Genomic DNA, 23,920 nt, shown 5'->3' with positions numbered 1-23,920 from the left:
ATCAAGGAGCATTGGCTCTAAAATGGGAAAACTAACCTATACATAAACATAAATCCAAGTACATGAAATTTTACATCAACTACAAAAGCCTAGTGATCATTAAAAGTCCCTGGGAGGAACTGATCGTGGTTTGCTAATTAATTGGGTTTACAGAGATCAAGCACCACTTAACTAATCATTGCTCCTTAGAGGAGCAAATATGATGACTGTCACTTGGCAAATTTCTAATTTATACTCCTCTGGGAAGATCAGAAGAAATGTACACTCAGGAATCACGTTCTCCCTAAAGTTTCCAAGGATGAACAATTACCAGCTTCCTTGGATAAAGGGAAGATGAATCAGCTGGTTTCACTGTTAGCCGGCATGGACTGCAGGCGCTCCTATGCATCTTCAACCAATAGCTTTGTTAAGGATCAGACGTTGGAAAGCCAAGAGTAGATTTAAAAAATGGGTAAGTGGACCCAGCAATTGCACTGTTGGGGATTTACCCCAGAGATTCAGATGCGATGAAACGCCGGGACACCTGCACCCCGATGTTTCTAGCAGCCATATCCACAATAGCCAAACTGTGGAAGGAGCCTCGGTGTCCATCGAAAGATGAATGGATAAAGAAGATGTGGTTTATGTATACAATGGAATATTCCTCAGCCATTAGAAACGACAAATACCCACCATTTGCTTCAACGTGGATGGAACTGGAGGGTATTATGCTGAGTGAAGTAAGTCAATCGGAGAAGGACAAACAGGGTATGTTCTCATTCATTTGGGGAATATAAATAATAGTGAAAGGGAATATAAGGGAAGGGAGAAGAAATGTGTGGGAAATATCAGAAAGGGAGACAGAACATAAAGACTCCTAACTCTGGGAAACGAACTAGGGGTGGTGGAAGGGGAGGAGGGCGGGGAGTGGGGGTGAGTGGGTGACGGGCACTGAGGGGGACACTTGACGGGATGAGCACTGGGTGTTATTCTGTATGTTGGTATATTGAACACCAATAAAAAATTAATTTATTAAAAAATGGGTAAGTGTTCAGTGGGTAAGACTTTTTTGGGCGGCACCACCTGTGCGCAGGAACATGCCATGGAGACTTAGTTGGATGGAGGTCATGAAAACTGAACACACATGTGCAGAAGAAGTACATCCACACCCAACTCATGTGCTTAATACCTTTCCACTCATATTAAAACATGTTCTTTATTTAAAAAAAAAAGTAAAAGTAAAAGTAAAAGCTCCTACTTTCTCATACCTTCCAATTACATTTCCCAGAAATGTCTGTTAACAAGAAGTAGTATGTATCCTTCTCAGAATTTCTCCCATGTGTTGATAAATATCTGTAGGTACCATATTGTTGTCTTGTTTTACAGAAGCGGGCTAACTCTATACCAAGAGTACGATGACTATTCTTCAACGGACCAATTGTGGACAGCTTTTCATATTGGTATATATGAATTTATCTTTTTTTGTATTTAAATTGGGTTTTTAAACTTTTCACTTTAAAATACTTCCATACTTCCAAAAAGAGTTTACAAGTACAGTGAATTCGCACAGCCTTGCAATTTCTCAGGATTGATGTCTTGTGTAACCACAGTACAATCACCAAGTTGTGTCAGGAAAATAACACAATACTATTGCTTAATCCAGAGACTTTATTCAGATTCTATCCAATCCAGAATCCAATCCAGGATCGGATATGCCACATATGGCAATCACCTGCCATGTCCCTTTGTCTTCTGCAATCTGGAATCATTCCTCAGTCTTGCTTTGTCTTTCATTTTTGAAGAGTACTGACCAGTTCTTTTGTAGAAGGTGCCTCAATTTGGTTCTGTCTGTTATTTTCTCATTATTAATTTCAGTGTATGGGCTTCTGGCAAGAACTCCATTGAAGCAGTGGATGACTTCAGGGCTGGGGCAGAGATAGCACACGATGAGAACATCCCGTGGTGCCAAGAGGTAAGGCAATGCTCAAAAAATGATGAGTAAATGTTGAAAGGACATACAGCTCAACATGAAGGACACCCCAGTGGCCAAATCCAGACAAAACTGAGCAAAAAAAAATAATTGTAGTTATTGATCTACATATAATAAAAACGCCTGCGTTTATACCAATGTGAATAATTACATTTTTTTTAATGGAAAAGAAAGGAAAGCTCTTCTTTCCATTTGGATTCCAACTGATAAATATAGAAATAATGATGAGATGGACAACCACTGTTGTGCAAGCACCAAGAGTTAAACAGTTTCAAGCGAATCATCAAGGATGGTGCTAAAATTAGTCAGGTACAAGTAAGATGAGAAACCCAGTATTTACATAGTTTCAAAATACCTCCCGACAAGATACTGATTAATAATAAAGGGAAAAACAGTAACTTTACAGTGGAGAGACCTGGCAAACATAAGTTGATGAGAACACCAGGTTGACCTTCATCGAGTGATCAAGGTCATTATCACCAGTTATGGGACAAACCAAAGTCATGGACCTCCTGATCTGATGCACCCTTTCTAGTGACTGCTGAGCGGGAGGTTGTCCAGCAGTGAGGCTATCTTCCAGGTCCTGCTATTACATCAACGTTGTACAGCGAGTGTCTTTTGCAACTTGTTTTACGGTTTCTCGAGGACAGACTCATCAGGAGCGCACACACTATCAACTTTTAGAAGTCCTGCCAAACCTTCCTTCAACAAAGTTGGTCTGATTCATCAACACCCTGGCCCCCCAGCAGTGCAGGAGAATACCCATTTTCCCTTGCCAAGTTCATCGCTACAACTTGCTAGAATACCTAATGCACGAGCAAAGGAAAGCAGCTATGGCTGTGCCAGCACAGGGGCAAGGTACTGTGAGCAGGATCCAGGAGAACAAGGGACACAGCGACATCTGGACATGGAGGTATTTTCTGAGGCTTAACAAGGGTGGGGCTCTGGGCCAAAAAGGACCCAAGTGCATGCACATGTACAAAAAATACCAGAGAAACGACTCTAACGTATCTGCAGGATGCCATACTCATTTGCTATTTGGGAATGAGTCAAGAGTTTGAATTTGCACCAATCCCCACTGGGCCTCAGCTCCAGACTTCAAAATAACAAGCCTAAAACAATAGTCATGTAGTAATGAAAGTTTCCCAAACTTGCTAATGATAACTCCCAACCTTTGTGTTGTGTTTTATAACCAGCTTTGCATCACTTTATGGACATTTCATAACAACTGTGAGAAAAGCATTACTACCCTTTACAGGTAACAAAGAGCAGACACTCAGTGAGAGGACGTAACTCGGCCAGGGTCCAACAACTAGGCAATGAGAGAGGCATCTGGGGTTTGGAAGCCTAGGTCAGAGTTCATCTGGAGAGCAGCGGTTCTCCAGACCTGGGCTATTACCTTGCCAGCAGTTAAGTAAGGGCCAGGCTAAGGACTCCCACTGGTTTATGTGACTTCTAGGCCCATGCCCTTGTGACGGTACTGCTGGGGCTCTTATCTATGACCATAAAGACCTTGTTTCATGCTGACTGTGCCCTGGGCAGTGGGCAGGGAGGGGGGGAAGAGAGCTAGCTTGTTCATGCTGCCTGCTGCCTCCTCTGAGATAAAGAAAGGTGAAGCACTGGCACCAGGGCCAAAGCCCTCCCTTCTCCCCTACATGATCAACCTAATAAATTCTCAGTCACGATCACCTGCTGTATACAAGCTGGCTAGACCCTATAGACCTGCTTTATGAGCTGGTTTGGAGTAAGACAATCCATGAATAAAAACCAAAGTGATAGATAGCTCAATACCCGACGATGACGTCAGTGATGGTGAGACAAGACACACAGCTGGACGATAAATAACGGGGCTGAGAAAGACAGTGACTGTCAGAACTAAGTATCTGCCCCTCACAGCTACCCTGCCACTGAGGCAGGGGCGAAGGAGCCGTCGGAGGACAGAGGGGAGGAGGATGAGGGCAGAAGGGAAAACTGCCAGCAGCTACTAAGCACCTACTTAGTGACCTCACTTACCTTTCTCTAACAACCCCCATGGTAGGCATTATCCCCATGTGGACAGCAAGAAATGAGAGAGGCTTCTGGTATTTGGAAAGTACGGCTCAGAGAGGGTAGTTAACTTGCCTAAGGCACCCAGGTACCGAGGATAAAACAGAATGAAATACAAAGTGATAAAAATACCAGGATAAAAACCAGCTGTAGCTGGAACTGAAGTCAGGGTCCACGAATCCCCCCTACCGGGCACCAGGTTTTTGCTGCAATTCACGAGAGCCAAAGGCATCGGACTGTATAATACAATCCAGAAGATGGAACCTGATAAGGACTGAATTGTGTCTCCCCAGAAATGCTATGCTGAAGTCCCAGTCCCCAGTGGGATTGTATTTGGAGACAAGGCCTTTGTGGAGGAAATGAGGGATAAGAGAGGTCATAAAGGTGGAGCCTGGAGCCCAGAGGCCTAGTATACTTACAAGAGAGACACCACAGAGCCTGGGTATTGTCTCTCTCGCTCTCGCTCTGTGAGGAAGCAAGAAGGGGCCCATCTGCATGACAGGAACACGTCGATCTTGGACTCTCCCATCTCGGAACCGTGAGAAAATGAATTTCCTGCTGTTTACACCACCCCACCTGTGGTGTTTTGTTATGGCCGCCCAAGGGGACTGCAACTTGGCCAGTCTATAAATCAGACCAGTGGCCTGATGACTGTGTTCTTTGAGTATGCCCTCATCACTTGTGTTTGCGTATAGCCCCCAAATTTTGCTTAAATATTTAAATTCTGTGTGTAATTTATACACCAGGGGCGCCTGGGTGGCTCAGTCGGTTGGGCATCTATCTGTCTTCGGCTCAGATCATGATCCCAGGGTCTGGGGATTGAGCCCCATGTGAGGGTCCCAGCGTGGCAGGGACTCTGCTTCTCCCTCTGCTCCTCACCCTGCTCATGATTTCTGTCACTATCTCTCTCTCTCTCCCAAATAAATAAATAAGATCTTATAAAAAAATTTATACCCATAAATGCCTGTATTCCTATAAAACCTTCATAAACGAACCCATTTTCTCAGAAGGGAATAAAATAAACAAAACATTGAAGCTGGAACATTTTCTTCTTTCATCCCGTTTTGAGTTGAACTGTGTCCCCAGTTCAGGTACATTGCAGCCCTAACCCCACCCAGTACCTGTGAACGTGACTGTATTTGGTAATGGGGTCTTTGCAGGAGTCAAGTTAAGATGAAGTCATCCTGACTAGGACAGACCTAATCCTTGTAAGAAAAGGGAAGTCTGAACATAGACACACCAGAGAGAAGCCCATGTGAGGCTGGAGGTGGAGACGGGAGAGCTGTAGCCACAAGCCAACATAGGCCAAGGACTGCCAGATGCCACCAGAGGCTGGGAGAAGAAGGACTCTTCCCTAGAACCTTCAGAGGGAACTTGGTCCTGCTGACCCCTTGATTTCAGGCTTCCAACCTGAAGAACTGTGAGAGAATGAATTTCTGGTCTGTAGCCACTTAGTCGGTGGTCCTTTGTTACAGCAGCCCTGACGAACTAATACACACCCCAATAAATCCACGCAGCCCATCCTGCAATGCTCTGAATAAGGAAGGTAAAGTGGAGAGCACTGTAAGGAGAATGGGATGCATGTACCATTTCTGCGACAGCTCACCATCATAATGACCATATTCAATAAGCATGATGGACTGTCACGATTTATAATCAATCACATTGCACCCGAAGACACATACAGGTTCTGCAATGGGAGTGACAAAAGGACTGTCACCACGCCCTGTCAGGAAGGTGAATTTTAGACATTGATACTGTGGCAAAGGGCAAAACAGTGAATGGCCAGGAAGGGGGGAGTGTGAAGGGTCGCAGGAAGCATGCCAAACGTGGCTCCTGTGGGGTAATGGCACAGAGGAAACCCCCCAAGAAGCCCCGGCCCATGTTTTCTCCCCAGGCTAGCCTCACTTCCCCGTCTATTTTGATAAGGCTGTTTCCACCCCACACAGGCACACGCCCCTGCAGACACAGAGGAGCCCAGCACACCCTGGGGACCGGCGCTCAGTGCGGGAAAACCCAAAGCGTCACCCCCTCCTGCTCAGCAGGCTGTGGAAATGGGCTGCCGGCGAGCCCCCCGGGGTGCCCATGGTTGTGGGCCGCGGCAGGAGGAGGTGAAGACAAGCCAGCAGCGAGTGTCAGATGCAGGCCGGTGGCCCTTCCGGGCACAGGGTCGCAGGTGGGCGGTGGGGCGGCCCGCTCTGGGCCTCCGAGTCACAAGTTTGGAAACCTGCTTCGAGCTCACTTGAGCGAAGGAGACAGGGGTGGGAAATACAAAAATACACCCCCGAGTATTCTTTAGGTTTCAACCTGGGAAGAGGAAGCATATCAGTGATTTCAATAAGCAGAATTTCAGATAAAGAACCATTTACTGAAAGGGCAAAAGGGGGTCCTGAGGCCTCCGAGAAGTAGTGGCTGTTCAGAGCAGCACATTCTCCCCCTTAGGGATGGGGGGTAAGAGTGGGATTATGGGAAGCCAGGCAGGCCCTGTGGGGTCTTGGCTGGGGGTGTCACTTCTGAGAATAGCCAGTGCAAGCTGGAAGCCACTGTTGCTCCTGGGACCAAGCGCTGCTGCCAGGGGAGGAAGTGTTGCCACAGTGACAATGTCAGGAACAGGGGGCCGATGGCAAGGGAAAAGACCCTCCTCCCCCTCACCCCCAGGCTTCCAGTCTCCCTTGCAGCAATCGGATCTGGCCATGATGTGCTTGCAGTCCTTTGGCGCTAGAATCAGAAGCTGTGGACTGACCACTGCTGCCTTTATATTCGGCCTACACAGGGGCAAAAGCCAAACGTTTACAACAATGAGTCAAGCACGGACCCTGGGCAATCAGATAAGACACCGACCTGAGCAGGGCACCCAGGCCAGTGCATCACAGGGGGCGTCCTGGTTCCTTCGAGTTCCCCACCAACCTCCGCGGTCTGCCCACCAGATCGACGTCACTCGCTCACGAGTTGCGTGCCTGGCCCTGGAGACAAATGAGTTTGAGACACAAATGAGTTTTCCTGCAGAAAAGGAAAGCCAGCAGGGTCCCCCACACTGTATGTGAACGCCTTCGTTCCCATTCAGTGTGCGTCAAATTCTAAGAAAGCAGGGCATGTGTCTTGCCCACCGCTTGATTTTTCCCGACAAACTCAGAAACTGAATGGACGTAACCCTTCTTCGGTTTCAGGGGCTGTGTGAGTCACTGTTGAGGTGACATGGGACTTCCCTCAAGGGTTTGGTCTACTTAGGAGGGGCAGACAAGCAAGAGTTAAATTTGAAAGAAAGAAAGAAAGAAAGAAAGAAAGAAAGAAAGAAAGAGGAAGGAAGGAAGGAAGGAAGGAAGGAAGGAAGGAAGGAAGGAAGGAAGGAAGGAAGAGGTGGGCACGTTCTGATGTGATAAACCCAGGGGGCTCAGGAGTGTGGGAGGAAAAGGCACACAGTAGGGGTGACATGGGAAAAGCTACCTGTAGGAGGACAGGGAAGCCAAGAGACCAGGAAGGACACAAAGGCCCAGGGAGAGATGGGCAAAGACTGACATGCATGTGACAGCGTCATGGTCCACAAGCACTCTGGGTAGTCCACATCTCTGAGTCTCTGTCCACCTGTGTCCACCTCACATCGCTTTGGCTCGTGAGACCACACTGCCCACATGGAAAAGTCCAGTGTTCTCAGCCCACGGCTCTCTACCGACATGGACTTTTGGACCTCGTCATTCATCCCCTCCTCTTGCCAATCAATGTGGCTGAAAAAAAACAAGTCTGTTCAATAGGTGAGTGTGGTAATGGGTTACAGCTGGGACATCAGTCTAAATTCACAGTTAGCTTAATATAGGCCTGGATGGATATCTATGCAAATATTTATACACATGTGGGTCTCTGCGGGTTAGTATATATACTTCACACATATACTTCAGCACCATCACTGAGAAGGCCTAGGAGCAATGACATCCCGGGAGCAGTGAACACATCTAGGACCCGCAGCTTGGTTTCTAATATCAGTCTCTGATAAAACAAACTGGGCTCCTTGGGAAATGGCCGATTCTAGGTCTGGGGTAGGAAATACACAAGTAGTGCCAGAAAGTAAGGAAATGCTCAAAAACAAGCAAGCACACAAAAACTCTCACAGTAGTGGAAGGTATGTCAAAATAATGGGGGTAGGGAGAGAAGGTTATGTCCAAAGGACATAGGAGCCAATGGAAAGGGCTCCCAATGGCCAAAGCTGGAAAAACATGCGCCAATAAATAAAGTCACACTGTACTTTGATCCAAAGCATATAATTAATATCTATGATGCCATGTATATACACACACACACACACACACACACACACACACACACACACATATAAGCGGAAGCACAGGGCGTTCATGTAAGAATTATGCCACCTGGAATATTTGTTTCGATTTCTGCACCTGTGATGACTGACATGTTCCCATTAAATTCCTAAAAGCATTAATAGGCTGAAAAGAAAGCAGTGTGACTGTGAAATGTGTGAGCTGGGGGGAACCCTGGCAACGATTCAGCCACTGCCTAGCGTCATCACTGCAGATAGACGGGTTCGAAGACCCAAAGCAAATGGCCAATGAACACGTCAGCTCAGCGGCCACTCTAAGGGGTCTCCTGAGGAGCTGGACAACAATGTCATTTGGTCCCCAGAACAGCGGAGGCTCAGAAGCACCAAGCAACTTCCTCCCAGGAGAGAGCTGGCAGGCGGCAAAGCAGAGGCCAGGGCTCAGGTCTCCCTTCAGGGTCCCTTTCAATGCACCTCCCCTGCCATGGCCAGTCACCATCCCAATTCCCTCCCACTCCAGCAGAGGCAGGGACTGATATCAGGGCAGGGGCAAGCTCTGGGAGGATGGCCCCTCAATGGGTTTTTCTGTTTTCTTTTTCCTCTTATTTTTTTTTTTTTTTAAGATTTTATTTACTTATGAGAGACACAGAAAGAGAGGCAGAGACAGAAGGAGAGGGAGAAACAGGCTCCATGCAGGGAGCCTGATGTGGGACTCGATCCCGGGTCTCTGGGATCACACCCTGGGCTGAAGGCAGCGCTAAACCGCTGAGCCCCCAGGGCTGCCCCTCATTTCCTCTTATTTTTATGAAACTTTTCCTGAGTCCAACATTTTTAAAGGTCCCCTTCCCCACCTGATTTCTCACAGGCCTTACACCAGAGTGCCTCTGGTACACAACAGCAGAAAGACGGCCATATGAGTCCTTGAGGCTGAACCCTGTACGATGCTGGAACAGGTCAATTACTTAGTTTTAATAAAGGTTTCATCTTTGCAGGGAGGTTAAAAAAAATTAAAAAACCACAAACCAGAAACAAAAACAAAACCCACAGGCCAGCTTGCATCCATCCCACTGATGGGTGTTTTCTTCCCAAAGGTACCCACCATATCTAGCTCGGCCAGAGTGACTAAACTAGAGAGAAAATGGCGTGGAGCAGAAGAATGTGAATTCCCAGCAAGCTGGTCATTACTCAGAGTGACAATGGGGACCGAGAATGCAGCAGCACGGGCTTCTGGAAGCTGCCCACGTCCCAGAGGAGCCACATGGGGCTCTGTCACTTAGCTCATTATAAACCAAGGATAAAACCCACTGGAGCCAGCAACCCAGACAAACCTAGATCCCAGAGGGGCAGGAAGGAAAGGGTTTTTCACTGGAGAGGCTTTGGTGCCCAAGCTGGGAAGCTGCTTGCAGGGGACTTGGGGGTGCCTGGGGTAAGAGGTACCAAAAGATACCCTGGGAGGGACTGACCCAGGATACAGAGCACTTACTTCAATTTAGCAAATGGTTCTCTCGTTAGTAAAAGCTTCTAAATGTCAGCCTCAGGTTACAAAATAAAAGGAACATGAAATTATGCAAAAGCACACAGTACTAATCTGTGTGTCACGCACATTTCACGTGGGAAGACGCCTTCATTTACCACCTTGGCTGTGTTACTTAACCTCCAACCCCTCACACGTTCTAGAAAGAAACGAGATGATGGAAATGGAAATGGAAAGTGTTGGGGGCGCCTGGGTGGCTGGGTCGGTGAGGCATCTGACTCTTGATGTCAACTCAGGCCATGATCATGGGGTTATGGGATCAAGTCCCACGTTGGGCTGTGCACTGGGCCTGGAGCCTGCTAGAGAGTCTGTCTTCCTCTGCCCCTTCCTCTGCTGGTGCACACTCTTTTCTCACATATTTATCTCTAAAATAAATAAAATCTTTAGGGGCACCTAAATCTTTGGGGTTGCTCAGTGGTTGAGTGTCTGCCTTTGGCTCAAGTCAAGATCCCGGGGCCCTAGGATCAAGTCCTGCATCGGGCTCCCTGCAAGGAGCCTGTTTCTCCCTCTGCATATGTCTCTGCCTCCCTCTTTGTGTCTCTTATGAATGAATGAATGAATGAATGAATGAATGAATGAAATCTTTAAAAAAAAAAAACCTTAACAAAGAGATACATATATATGGAAAGTATTGCGCTTTCTAAAAAGTATTTATGGAAATTATTAAATGCAGGATTCATATTATTGGTAGTACTGGTATTGCTCTTTTCACGATCACACGAGTACTGTGCCCCAACTCCACTTCTACCCCCATAAAGGCAGCGTCTTGTTAGTGGTGACTCACGCGGCTGCTAGCCCTCCCAGTGCTCAGCCACTTCAGGAGGAAATGGGCTGGCTGGCTGAGAGAAAGCACACACGACCAAACTGTGCAGCTCCCCGGGACACGAGGAGAGCCTCTGAGAAGAAAGGCAGCCCAGTGGGTCACCGAGAGCCAGGCCTGAGGTCCAGAGCCGCTTCTACGTCCAGGAGCCTGATGCCATGACCACGGGAGCGTTCAGTAAATACCGGATTCTGTGTGAGCAAGGAATTGAGGAAGAGAGGCAACACGAGCTGGGCCCGGCTCCGGGAAACCCTGCAGCACAGGACACAGACACAACAGCAAGAGTCGCTCGTACGGTCACTCCAGCAGGCACCTCATTTTAAAGATGGGGTTGTGGCGGTTCAGGTGTCAGTCAGGACCCAACATCTAAAGAGGAGTCTCAGGGCCAAAGCAATCCAACCTCCCTACAGATGCCACCAACGGAGTGGCTTAAATGGCAGACATTCATCTCTCTCGGTCCTGGAGGTTGGACATCCCACACCTAGATGCTGGCAGATTTCAGGTCCTGGTTTGCAAAAGACACTAGTCTTCTGGGTTTGTCCTCACACTGCGGAGAGCAGAGAGGCTCTCTCCTGTCCCTTTTATAAGATCATTAATCCCATACTGAGGGCTCCGCCTTCATGACCTCATCACCTCCAGAGGCCGGGCCTCCCCAGACCATCTGCATTCCAGATTGGGGTTTGAACGTACTCATTTTCGAGTGGCACAAACATGCAGCCCGCGACCACGGGGATGCATAAAGCCAGTCTCCATTTCCAGGTTGCTTTCGGAGCAAGAACGGTGGCTCTTCCCTCCTTCACTGCAGGCCCCCTGCGGGTTCTCAGTAAATGCTCCAGGACGAAAAGACAGGAGAAAGGAGGGCGGAGAACTTTATAAAATGAAAGTCCTTAAGCAGACGGCAGTGCTTATGTTGTTTCCTCAAGGAGACTGGGGAGCCCTTGAAAGAGGAGTACTCTCTGCTTTGTTTCCAACTTTCTAGTCCAAACTCAGTGTCCTCAAAGTCGGTCAGTCCAAGAAAACATTCCCCAAGCGTATCCTGTGCGCCTGTCATTATGCCAAAAGCCAGGACTGGAGAGACAGCAAGACCCACAGCCTTCTCTCAAAATATTTACAGTGCAGGGGAAAGAGCTGATATTTCAGAAAGTCGTATGCTGCTTCTGGAGACGACGAAGCCCCCTGGGGACATAATAAGAGCCGAAGTGACAAAGCCTGGCCTTTACCCTAATAATAATTATAATAATTATCATGCATAATGACAACTGCAGTGGCTGTCCATCTGTGTGGCCAGCTGCTGGATCGCTGGGACCAACAGAGTCCCAGAAACACTTTTGTTTTCTGGGACCGGCCGGGACACGGTGCCCTGCCTCCGCGTAAGCCCATGGTGCCACTGCTGAGGAAGCTCGGCGTCTGCTGGCATGGCAGATATGATCAGAAAAACACAAAAGTAGGCGCATTTTCCTCTAGACTTACGATTCCCTCTTCTGCATTTGCCCTCACATTCTGACATTAATTGAACTCTGTCTTTACTACTAAAAATAAACTCCAGGTCAAATGCAACGAGCCAAAAACCTCAACATGAAACCACAAGAAATAGAGTAAATAGCAAAATGGGCCTAATAGCAGAGGTGTGTTGGTGGAAAAGCTTTTTCTGTTTCAAGCCTCGAGTCCCGAGTGGGCAGGGAGTTCTTTCAGTGCCACAGACGAGTATAGGAGGCAACCGCACAGCTGTGGCTAAGGACCAGGGCTGGCTCCTGTCCACAGGCGGGCAGGCAGGAGCTCTCGGATGCCCTGCCCCTAAAGGTCAGGGCTGGGGGCAGCTTGAGAATATCAGGCAGGAGCCGAGAGATGCTCCCAGGGGGAGATGGTACCAGGAGAGCCCAAACGAGCAAGGTGAGGGGCAAAGGGAAGACGGCAAGCCTGTGTGCCTGCCCAAGGAGGGGCGGGGATGAGAGAATCACCTGTCAGCAGCTAGACAGGTAGGAGGTGGAGGAGAAGCCAGCAGCAAGGGCTCCCTGCTGCGGAGCTCCTCGACCCAGTGCCTCCAGGGTCCCATCTGCCCTCATACCCCTCTGCAATGGGAACAGCTTGGTCCAGCCCTAATTCCAGCGAAAAGGGAGCTTCAGGGAAAAGGGGGAATCACAGAAGAGGCTGCTGCCCTCTCGCTGGACTCCTGCTTCCCAAGTCACCTACCTGGACCAGGAGCGCGGGCTCCTGAAACAAAACGTGAGCCCTGGCCAAGTGCCAGGGAGCCGATAGGCTCATGGCAACATCCACAGCGGGCCTGACAGCTGCACTCAGTGTAGACAAGTTGTGACCCTGAGGTGGGAAATCGGTCCTGACATGTCAGTGGGGGGACACAAGGGCTCCGGGCTGCTGAGCATAGGGTGCACAAGCACCCCCACCCCACCCCCCACCAGCTGCAAATCAGCTCAGCTCCTACTACGTCTCACTCACATGCAACTCCCAAGAGCCTCCCCCCACCCCCGCCCGCTCTACAAAGCCCCTGCGGCCCTCCCCTGTCTGGGGGGGGGGGGGAGTCTGGAGAACCCTACGTGTGTCACAGGACTGCTGGGGACACAGGAGATGAAACACAGAAATGCACTCGGACACATTTAAGGCACAAGGGAAAAGGCAAAGGGGCACATGAATTCCATTCTCTGCTGCCCTCTCACTCTTCCTCTCCTGTCTGCTCACTGGTCCCCATGTGAACCATGTTTCCTTATTCCATTGTGATTGATTCTTTTCAATGTCTTGTTTTTTTAAGAAAAAACAAAAATTGCAACTGACCTCATTCTTTGCTCTAAGTCTTTAAAGACTTTCTTCTTTTGGTTCTCTCTCTCTCTTTCTCTCTCACCTTCTGCTTCCTTTTTAATTGTTCATTCCTTTGTTCTTGCAATATCCACAGTAGTGTCAGGTGGCGTGTCAGGCAGGTGGGGTGTCAGGATGTGGAGGACAGTCTTTTGCTCTAAACAAGCTCATAAGTGACTGGGGGCATGGGAGTGGGTGGGGGAGACACCTGACAGTCTGAGGGAGGCATGCCCTAGATCGCCAGCTGCAGTCCGCCGGAGGAAGTAATGCACTCTGCTAGGGGTAGGGAGGTCTGTGCACCATGCACACATCGTTTCCCAGAAAGACCTGGTGGTAGCTGAAAGTCAAACAAAAGAGCAGACCAAAGACATGGAAAGAGCCTGCTGCATGAAAGGAACTGAACATGGTGTAGTTAAGAAGTTAAAAAAAATGAAACCCCAGGGTGTCTGGGTGGTGCTGTTAGTAAGTGTCTCACTCGTGGTTTCAGCTCAGATCGTGATCTCAAGCCCCACGTCAGGCTCTGCACTCAGCAGAGTCTGCTTGAGATGTTCTCTCTCCCTCCATCCCTACCACTCATGTGCTCTCTCTCTCTCTCAAATAAATAAATAAATCTTAAAAAAAAAAAAAAAAAACCACACACACACAAACCCTCCTGTTTTGGAGCATTTCCTCCTTCATGTCAGGCAGCATGCTAAACTATCTCCACTATCTCATTCAATACCCACGACATCCTCTTGAGGCAAGAGCTAATATGATCCCTATCTTACAAATGAGGAAACCGAGGCTTGGAACAGCTGAGTGAGCCACCCAAAGTGGCAAAACTAGGAAAACCCAGGTCTGCCCAAAACCCCGGGTTTTCACCTCTTCCTTTACCCCAAGCAGCCTCTGACTTGGTGGAACTGACCATGCAGTGCAAGGGGGTGGGAGGGAGACAGGGGATCCCAGTCTATGTACCCTAAAAAGGTGTTCTGCTCCCAAAGCACCTTCTCATCTTCCCCCAGGGCAGTCCCCACACGTCTCGGCAGGACAGCTGGAGCATCTGCTACCTCTGCCAGGAGGAAAGTTGCAGGGTGTCCACATGGGAGGTGGTGGGCTCCATACTTGGCTAGGCTCAGAGGGAGAGCTCCCAAAGCACAAGACTGAGTCCACTGAATGCCAGGAACCAGGTCCCAGGTGTCAGGGTGAGGTTACGGGAAGCCAGCTTCTCAAACCAGCACAGGAAGTCAGGCCAAAAAGTCAAGAACCACGACCCTACTTGCATTGCAGGAGATCACCGATTCCAAAGGCTATGTTTTGCTCCATAAAGTTCAAGAGGAGAAATCTCTTACCTTTCTCCAAATCCCAGAATGGTCCAGCTTCATTCAGGGGAAGACAATTCTCCAGTTCCTCTAGGGTACCAAACGGATATGTATATTTTTCAGACTGAAGGCACCAAAATCCGAGGTATGACAGGATTCTGTAAATATGCCAGAAAAGGACAGAGAAGTATTAGTATCAACACTCACACTAAGCGAATTTGATGAGACGTTCCATCCGTTTGAAAAATACAAAGTGCCTATTTACTATATGCTAGAGGAGAAGCCTCAGAAGAGTAGGCATTTATTTACTGAGCAATTATTATGGGGTCAAGCCCTGTGTTAAGCCATTTAATCCTGAGACCGGTTTTGAGGGCAACACATTTCAGAAGTCACATAAAAGGCCAGGCCAGACCTGAGAGTCACGTCTTCCTGCCTCCCAAGCCCTGCACACCGATCATGTACGTTCTCCTTCTGCACTAAAGCTTTTTCATTCATCTGAGCCCAGGAACTCCAGGTAGAGGGAAACGAGAAACATACTCAGTAACTAACTGCATTTTGAGAATGTGCTGTCCCTGGATGCCCAACCCACTCCACAGCCAGTGGGGATAATGTGAGCCATGGATGCTGTGTCAGATTAACTAGGTTGTAAGCTTTTATCTGAGCTCCACATTGTCATCTGGTAACATGTGATCGGTGGACATCAGGCATTACTCAGGGAACAAAAAAATGTTGCTTCGCCAGTTTTGTTATCCTCACTGATAATCAAGATGGCTACATGCAGTGGCCAAAAGGGAGGTGGGGGGAAAGGGAGCAAGGGGGCCGCTGCTGGTCTTCCCAGCTCTGGGAGGACCTTCTAGGATACTTGAAGCAGAGCCGGATGCTCAGCTGGGTGGGCTCGGACACCAACTCATCTCCTTCAAGGAGTGGTATGGTATGAAAAAAGCTACACTATTGGGGCGCCGGGGTGGTCAGTTGGTGAAGCACCTGCCTTTGGCTCAGGTCATGATCTTGGGGTCCTGGGATCGAGCCCTGCGTTGGGCTCCCTGCTTGGCGAGGAGTCTGTTTTTCCCTCTCCTTCCACCATCCCTCCATGCCCCCAACCCTCACTTGTGAACGAGAAAGCAAGCCACACTGTTACACTGACAATGGGGGTGATCCTCACCATTCCAGGCCTCCCTCTTGCACCCCCTCAAAATCCCCAGCATCTTAGCCATCAAATCATCAAGAAGATGGAGCTCAGTGAACATGGACTCAGAATCCCTAAGACTGACGAATTCTGAGGAGCAATCTGTTCTCTTTCTCAAGTGTAGGAACAGCTGGAGAAATACCCTCATCCCACAGCCAAGAGCAGAGGCCAGGTGGCTTGGATTTCCCACCACCAATTCCTTTGCCCTCCTCCAGGAAGAATGTGGTCACAACTAGCTTCTTGGAGGCCCTCTGGTTATCACACGCCTCCCCGGGAGGTGTTAGCATCACGGACGGACCCACAGCAGCTCTGCAAGCCTGGGAGTGCCTGTCTCCTCCTACCAGGCACCAGTCCGCACCGCTTCACCTTGTCCCAGTTCCCAGCAGAAGAGGCTCACTCAGGGAAGTCCCTTGACTGGCCATGAGTGCAGAAGGATGTCTGTCCTCCTCGGCACATCCACATTCCAGCCATGGGCAGCCTCCCATACTTCTCAGGCATTTTTAGAGGTACTTTTTTTTTGCCTGTTGTCAAAATGCATTCGCCTTATTGCCTGAAAAAGGCAGCAGCCCTGCTCTCTGGTCGTTAAACAGCCTGGATCGGCATTCCAGGTCTACAAGAGTCTTGCGCAAGTTACTCTCCAAACCTCAGTTTCTCGTCTTAAAGGATTGTTCTCAGTGTTAAGTGAGAATCTTTGCAGAGCTTAGCACTGGGTCTGGCAGGTTGTGAATGCTTAGAAATGTCAGCTATTAGTAATACCACTTAAACAAATGCTCAGGCCTAACTCCTTAGTCTCCTCCCAATAAGGGAGAACAGGCCTCCCCCTCTTCCTATCTCAGTGTGACAGCTTATTCGACATAAGGGCTTGGTACTTGGGGCCCAGTGAACAAGCGAAGCCCATCAGAACCCATGCAGTGGATCACAACACTCACCCACCTCCCAGCTGTGCCACGGCATTAAACAAAATAGTGCACACAAGAGGTGCTCTATGAATGACAAGGTACTGGAGAACCGTAATGAATCAAATTAACATGCACCGTCTGTATAGGGCACTTTGCTGAGGCACATCCCCATGGGACCACACTGAGCACCCACAGTGACCCCAGGAGGTCAGGTCACAGCATGAACCTCATCCCCATTTTACAGACATGGAAACTAAAGCTCAGAGGCACTGAGGAGGCTGCTGGCACCAAACAAGGAATATGCAGCTGAATCACTGGCTTGCAAGCTCACTCCCTCTCCTTGAAACGGGGACAGCAGTAACATACAACATCAGCTCCTGCAGAAAAAGAACCTCTTTCCAAGGCAGCCAAATTGATTAATGTTTTTAATTAATGTTTTCAACCACACACACACGGAGCAATGTTCCATGGAAGATGAGGAACTACAACTTCCAAGTTTCTGCCAGGAGCCAGTCCAGCCAGGTGGTCGTTGCCAGGGCATGGGAGGAGGAGCCCTGGGCCGGCCGGGGTGGTCAAAGCGGGAAGGTCACAGCCCTGCCTCAATGCACGGAGCCTGGCAGGCAGTACGATCACTTCCTACCCACGGAGGTGAGCCAGGGATAAAGGAGACCGGCCTAGCACAGGGTGACAGGACTCTCTTGGCCACTCCTCAGGAATCCATCAATCCCAGCAGAGGAGGGAGCTGGGTGCAGAGGGAGGCCTGACATGTAGCAGATGCTTGGAGCCTAGGCCTAAAGGCTGAGGTGGCTGCTACTCCCAGAACCTCCTGCCTGACTCTGCCCCAAGGACAGATTTCACCTGCTCTGCAGTTACCAGAGATACCTGCACCTGAACTAGGTGGTCACAGACATTCTCAGGATGCTGACAATGCTTCCCTGATGTCGCTCGGGATCACTGCTGGGCCCTGTGCTACGTTCAGATGAATAAGGGATCAGGAGGGCCCGTGACAGGCAGACTCGGGACCCCGAGGTCCCTAGGAGGTAAGAGGCAGACTGGGACCCAGAGATGGGCCCTCTGCTGTTGTGCTTAGGGACCCCCTGCCCTTGCTCTGCCAGTGGAATTCCAAGTGTGTCCTGTCTCTAAATGTCCTCTGTACAACTTGAAGGCAGGGCCTATCACCTTCCTGTCTCCAGCATGAGGGGCAGGAGTGTGACATACATCCCTGAATACTTTAATCACCAGCTCTCCTGTGAACGTGGCCCCCACACCACCGGGGCAGCTGGCCTTGAATGCCACTTGGGCGCTGCCTGGGCAGTGGGGCCAAGTGGGCACACTGATGGCAGCCAGGACCAGCCGCCTTCTAGGTGGGGGACCCGGGGCCACTAGGCAGGAGAGTGAGTAGGCCATGAAATGAGAGACTACACAGGGATTCCTGACCTGGAAATCATCAAAACGCCATCCATTCACTGCAAAGAGACCACAGAGATGGATTATGGCACCTACAGGAGCAGAGGACAGGACAGCTGCCCCCCCCCCCCCAAGAAGCTGCTGAGAGCAGGCCCTGGCCTTGGGATGTGTTTGCTCCCTTTGGAGAAGACCTGGAGGAGGGGCATAAACACAGGTACGTCAGCAAAGCCGGTGAGGTCAGCAAAGCCGGTGAAAACCTCCAGCCTGGCTCAGCGCTGGACCCCTGCAGTGATCCCAAGTGACCTCATGCAAGTACTGTCAGTACTGCCCTCAATGCAATGAGATCCAGCAGGGCTGAACCCAGAGGCAGGGAGTGCGTCCAGGTCACGGGCTGCTGGGGTCAGAGCTAGTCCCTACCAGCTAAGAGCTGTGCAGCCTGGGCAGTCTACTTAACCTCTCTGATCATCAGGTGCACATCAGGGCTCCTAAGAACAGTTACTTTCCTGGACCAGGGGCAAGGATGCATGCAGGGTGCACAGAGGGCTGAGTATGATGCCCGGCTCAGGGTAAGTGCTTGAATAACATTGGGTTATTTCCAGAGTCGTACATGCTGTTATAATCCACGTTGCTGGGCCAGCAGGTCACACAGTCTCTGATTTCAATCCTGGGGCTGCCACTTCCTAGGAACGTGACCATGGACCACTCACTTGACCTCCCTATACCCTAGTTTGCTCATTACCAATGCGCCATGCGGGACCACCAAGGACTACAGAGCACGAAGTAAAGCAGGCGGTACGGCATGAACTTTCCGGAATGAGGGCCCCGGCCCAAACTGAAGGACGTTCTACAAAGCAAAACTTGGCAAGGACTCTTCAAAAACATCAAGGTCAAGAACAGCCAAGGAAATAGTGTATGATAAGGGCGGGGGGGCGGGGGCTAAGGAGACATGGCCACTAAATGCAGGAGTGATCTGGAATCAGGAAAAAATAGTCCCAAAGGACATTATTGGGGCCGCTCACAAAACTGCATGCGGCCTGTGCATGAGATGATACAATTGCAGCCATGCTGAATTTCCTGAGGTTGATCGGTACATGGTGCTTATATAAGACAATGTCCTCGTTCTTAGGAAATGCACGCCGAGTATTTCAGGATAAAAGGGCATGTCTACAACTTACTTGCAGATGGTTCAGAAAAAAAAATTGTGTGTGTGCACGCACGCGTGCGTGTGCGTGTGTGAAGGGGTTGGGGTGACAGTGAACTAACAGTGAGTGATTCCGTGTCTACGCCAGTTCTTTGTATCACCCTTGCAATGTTTTCTGCCAGTTTGAAATGGTGTCCAAATGAAAGATGACTGAGAGCCCAGGCGCGGGACAACAGAAAAACAGACCTGACCGGCTGGCCTCAGCCATCCAGGCGGGTAAAGCACAGGCCGTTCCCACAAAAACCATGTCACCTGCGGGATAAATGTTATGATGGATTGTGCAGAAAACTACAAAGGATAAAGCTGAAATTCAATTTGCACCACCACCCCCTCCTGCCAAGGAAAAGAAAGACAAATGGGTGCCTCCTGTATAACTACGCCCCAGGGCCCGGCTCTGCGGCCAGCATCTGAGCCATCAAGCGGGGCACCAGGGGGGCTGCAAGTGCCCCTGGAGGGGGGCAGGGAGGCCGAGGCTGGTGTTCACTGGGTGCCAGGCGGTCTTATGAGAGCTCTCTGCACCCTGATCCTCCCCAGACCCCTTGAGGCAAATGCTATCATTATTCCTACCTCATGCTGCAGGAAAATGAGATTGGAAGGAGGCTCCCACAGGGTTTAATCTGGAGCGTCCGGGGGGCTGGGATTTGAGTCCCCACCGCCTTCACAGGATTTCCACAGGCAGCAGGGAGGCAGGCCCCATGGGCCAAAGCAGCAGCCAGCACCAAGCCCTGCCTTTCCCCTGCAGCCGAAGCCTCCTGCCTGGCAATGCTGGGGTCTCAAGGCAGCGGGAAGATGCATGGGGTGGAGACCCCGGTGCTGCCCCAGCACTGTACCCAGTAAGAGCCCAGCACCGGCTTGCAGATAGACTCACCGACATACATCTTCTCTTACGGAGTCCAACAATGCGCACAGGATCTCTGGGAGAAGACCCAACAAGCTGGGGACCTGGGTGTCCTCCAAGAGGAGAGACGGGGGTCTGGGGACACCGGATGGGTCTGGGGCTTCATTGAAAACCTTTTTTATTCCTTCTCAGTTTTACCTTGTGAATGTTTTACTTACTCAAGAAGGTTTGGGATTGTTATGGTGTGAATGAATACAAAGGAGGAAAAAGAAATTGACTCTGTTACTGCATGAGCTTGCTGTGAAGATGGAGCAGGGAGCCATTCTGGGCCGCACCCCGCCGAGTCCCTGGTGCCCAACTGTCACTCACCACACCCACCCTTGCTTTCGGAGGCCAGGGGCAGCCATGATTGGGGACCCAGGAGACACAACAGCATTATACGTGACATAAGTAGATCTGCTCACCAAGAGGACCAGCCCAGGGGTGCTGAAAGCCCAGAGGTGCTGTTAAGGCAATGTGGGAAAGCCACCTAACACCTAACCCTATCGCACCTGTCCAACCGTGCCGTGCCCTTGGCACAACAACCCAGGGGGTGGGTGCGACTCACACCTTCCCTGTCTTACAGCTCAAAAAAAGAGAGGCACGAAACAGTGAGCGAAGGTGCCCAAGCTCTTCAGGGAGGACACAGAAGTCTCGCTCCAGAAACTGGGCTCTCAGCCCTTCCATTTCCCCGCAGAGGGGGGTGAGGACCCACGGCTGTCCCTGGGAGAAAAGGACCTGGGGCCAGAGCCCACAGGCTGCACGCCTGCAGGAGTCACGGCATCGGGCAGCCATCCTCACGTGAGGCCGGAAGGGGACCAGGGCGGTGAAGGTGTAAAGCGTGCACACATCATCCTCTGGAACCAGAGGGGGCGACGGCGGTGGCGGGAGGAGGAAGGCCTCTGCAGGGCGGCCTCCCAGGAACCGTGGATGCTTTCCACCCCGACGCTCCTCTGTGGATGCACGCTCACACTCAACTTCCCTCACAAACACCCTCCCGCTCTCCCCCCGACCCCAGAGGTGTCAAGCTATTCAATCAACCCCAAAGGTAAATAGTTTTCATTTCTCCAACCCCAAAAACCTCCCTTCCTGCCAATGCGCTCAGGTCTTGTCACCCAGAACATCAAAGACATTGCTTTCGGTAAAAGCCTCTCGGATCATCAGGTGACGCGTGCAGATAAAAACAACCCACCACATGCCAGGTTGGGCCCCCCCCACCCATGGGGCGGTGAGTGGGCTGGGGAGAAACTGAGAACTACAAGGAGCCAAATGCGAGCCCCTCTGCCCCAGTCCACGTCTGCCCGGTGACCTTGCCCAAGTCCCTTCCCTGCTCCAGGCCTCTCGCAGAGTTTGGCGGGGGAGCTGAGCAACCTTGAGGTCTCTCAGATCTAAAATTCACTGATTTCATCTAATCCTCCCTGCCCTCCCTGCTCAGTGGGTACTTCCTGAACTGTAGTGACAGCTCATTTACATACGGGGGGGGGGAAGACTACGTAGTTGCTTATAACCTGAGCTGTAGTTTTTGGTGACTCAGAGGAGAACATACATTTTTCCACTCTGCTCAAAAGAGTGGTCCCTCCTTTCTCCCACTGCTCAGATGATGTAAGTCCTGGGCCAATGGGACCCCGGGGAAGTTCCAGGCAATTGGGAGCTCAAACGTCAGTGAGCCGAAGTTAAGCAGGGAATTTCCCATGGCTGACAGGTGCGCCGACAGGTGCGCTGACAGGTGGGCTGGCAGGAGAGTCCCCTCCTCGAGTAAAACACCCCTTACCCATTCATTCTCCATCTTAGTAAGTCTATATTCCTTAGGGGGGCAAGGAAATGCCGGGCTTAATGTTGGCCCGGGGCCCACCGTCCAGGAAGTCGCACCCCCAGCGTGCAGACTGTCTCTTCCAGGAAGCCAATGTGGAACCACCACCCACCCTAAACCCCCTGATTATAAACTCCGTAAGAGCAGCAATGGTGCCTGACATGCAGGACCTCCAAAGATCGCTGCCAAATTAGTAAATACTTCCTGAATGAATTAATCCCACGGCTTCCATAAAGCTGAGGTCATTCTATGCCCCAAAATACTGGGTGCCTGTTGTGTGCGACGCACTGGGGATGAAACGGTGAACAAAGCAGACATTTACCCACGCAGCCCTCATCCAAAGCAGCTGTTGACAAGTGCTGGCACAAGATGACCTCCAGCTGTCAGCCCTCTTTGGCGACTGCCTTGGCCGAAGACGATGACCTTGCGCAAGGTTGTGTGCCCTTCCTCAACAGAGCCCACATACAATGACTGGTCAACCCCTCATTTCAATTCCAGACCATTCCAAAGGGCCATTCCACCTCTAGGGCTCTGGTGGGGTCAACTGAAGTCTTTGTTGGGACACTGGTACAGCTTGACTTCTCCCTCTGCCCAATCTTGAGTTCGTCTCCCTCGGCTGCATAGCTGTTGTTCCCAAAGGCGTGCCATAATAAATATCCAGCTTACTAACTATCAGCTTAGCATCTGCTTTCCAAGGAACCCAACCTGCATCAAGAAGATTCTGAGGATAGATGCTCAGGCCCTTTGGCATCAGGAGGAAGCCTCCAGGAGCAGGATAAACAAACATCCCAGTCAGCAGATGGGAGCTGCTTCCTCAGAGGGCCCTATTGGCCAGAATGCTGAAGGCTAAGCAAGCGGCTCCAAGCAGTGAGAGAGCTGTTTGGGGGTGAACACCTGTAGTGGCTGTAACGTGTGGATGAGTCCCATGTCCTTCAGGTGGAGACTCATTTTCTTGGTCCTTCTTCCCCTTGGTACCCAGTGCAGGAAAGAAGCTTGGTAAAATGTCTATTTGAATGGTTAGATGATGACCAGATGGGCAAAAATGGATGGATGGACAGAGTTTGTTCAACTAGGAAGTCATGCCTTGAGCAGCTAAACACCAAATGAAAGGTAACGATGACTTCATTAGGTTAAATCATGCGATTCACGTAAGGCGTGTATCACAGTTCTCAAGAAGCACTAATGATGAAGATGACAACCAAGCCACTCATGGAGACCTTCCTGGAGGTGGTGACCTGTGATCAGCAGCCTGAAAGTGAAAGAGAGGAAGGTAAATGAAGTAAGAGAAATGAGACGTTAGCATTATTAGCAAACTGAGTCCCGACACTGCTCACCAGACACCGACTAAAAAACAACACCCTTCACAGAGTCGCCGTGAACCTCCCAGCGATGGAAAGTGGGGGACGCCTTCCACAACAGTAACGTCCATCACTATGAACGTGGGTTCGGACGTTCCCATCACTAGTGGAGGCAGCACTGATGGGGGACTTGAAAATAGTGTGTGGTTTGGAAACTTAATCCTACAGAGATAGGAAGCCATTGAGGATGAGGAACAGAGGCGCTAGGCGACAGAACTGATGCAAGCTTTCTTGTATCATCCGTCCCTCAGGTGGCTGACAGGTGACTCGAACCCCTCGTCTGCCGTGCTCCTGGGGCAGATGGGGACGTGGGGTGCCCGGAGCCTCCATTCTGAGAAGGCAGCCTCCTCGGGGCAGAATCAACACAGAAGAGCACCAGGCCCCAGGCTCAGTCCCCCTGAGAAGTGTATGGACCCTAGGACCATCCTCGTCAGGCA

The 23,920-nt window shown here is 50.4% G+C and overlaps 1 long non-coding RNA gene across 7 annotated transcripts in view; it reads right to left on the bottom strand.

The window, feature by feature from the left end:
• Positions 1–23,920, bottom strand: part of LOC129502410 (uncharacterized) — a 234,571-nt gene that overhangs the window by 67,739 nt on the left and 142,912 nt on the right. For 5 of the 7 annotated variants that reach the window (XR_008662960.1, XR_008662962.1, XR_008662959.1 and 2 more), the window contains 2 exons: positions 14,776–14,903; positions 1,248–6,978 (listed from right to left, as the gene is read on the bottom strand). This is a non-coding gene — a long non-coding RNA (uncharacterized LOC129502410). Of the gene's footprint in view, positions 1–1,247; positions 6,979–14,775; positions 14,904–22,447; positions 23,375–23,920 lie in introns of all 7 variants that reach the window. The other 2 variants (XR_008662958.1, XR_008662957.1) reach the window with 2 other exon arrangements.

Source organism: Nyctereutes procyonoides, unplaced genomic scaffold (assembly GCF_905146905.1).
Source record: "Nyctereutes procyonoides isolate TBG_1078 unplaced genomic scaffold, NYPRO_anot_genome, whole genome shotgun sequence".
Taxonomy (NCBI): Eukaryota; Metazoa; Chordata; class Mammalia; order Carnivora; family Canidae; genus Nyctereutes; species Nyctereutes procyonoides.
This window is presented reverse-complemented; position numbering and strand designations above follow the sequence as displayed.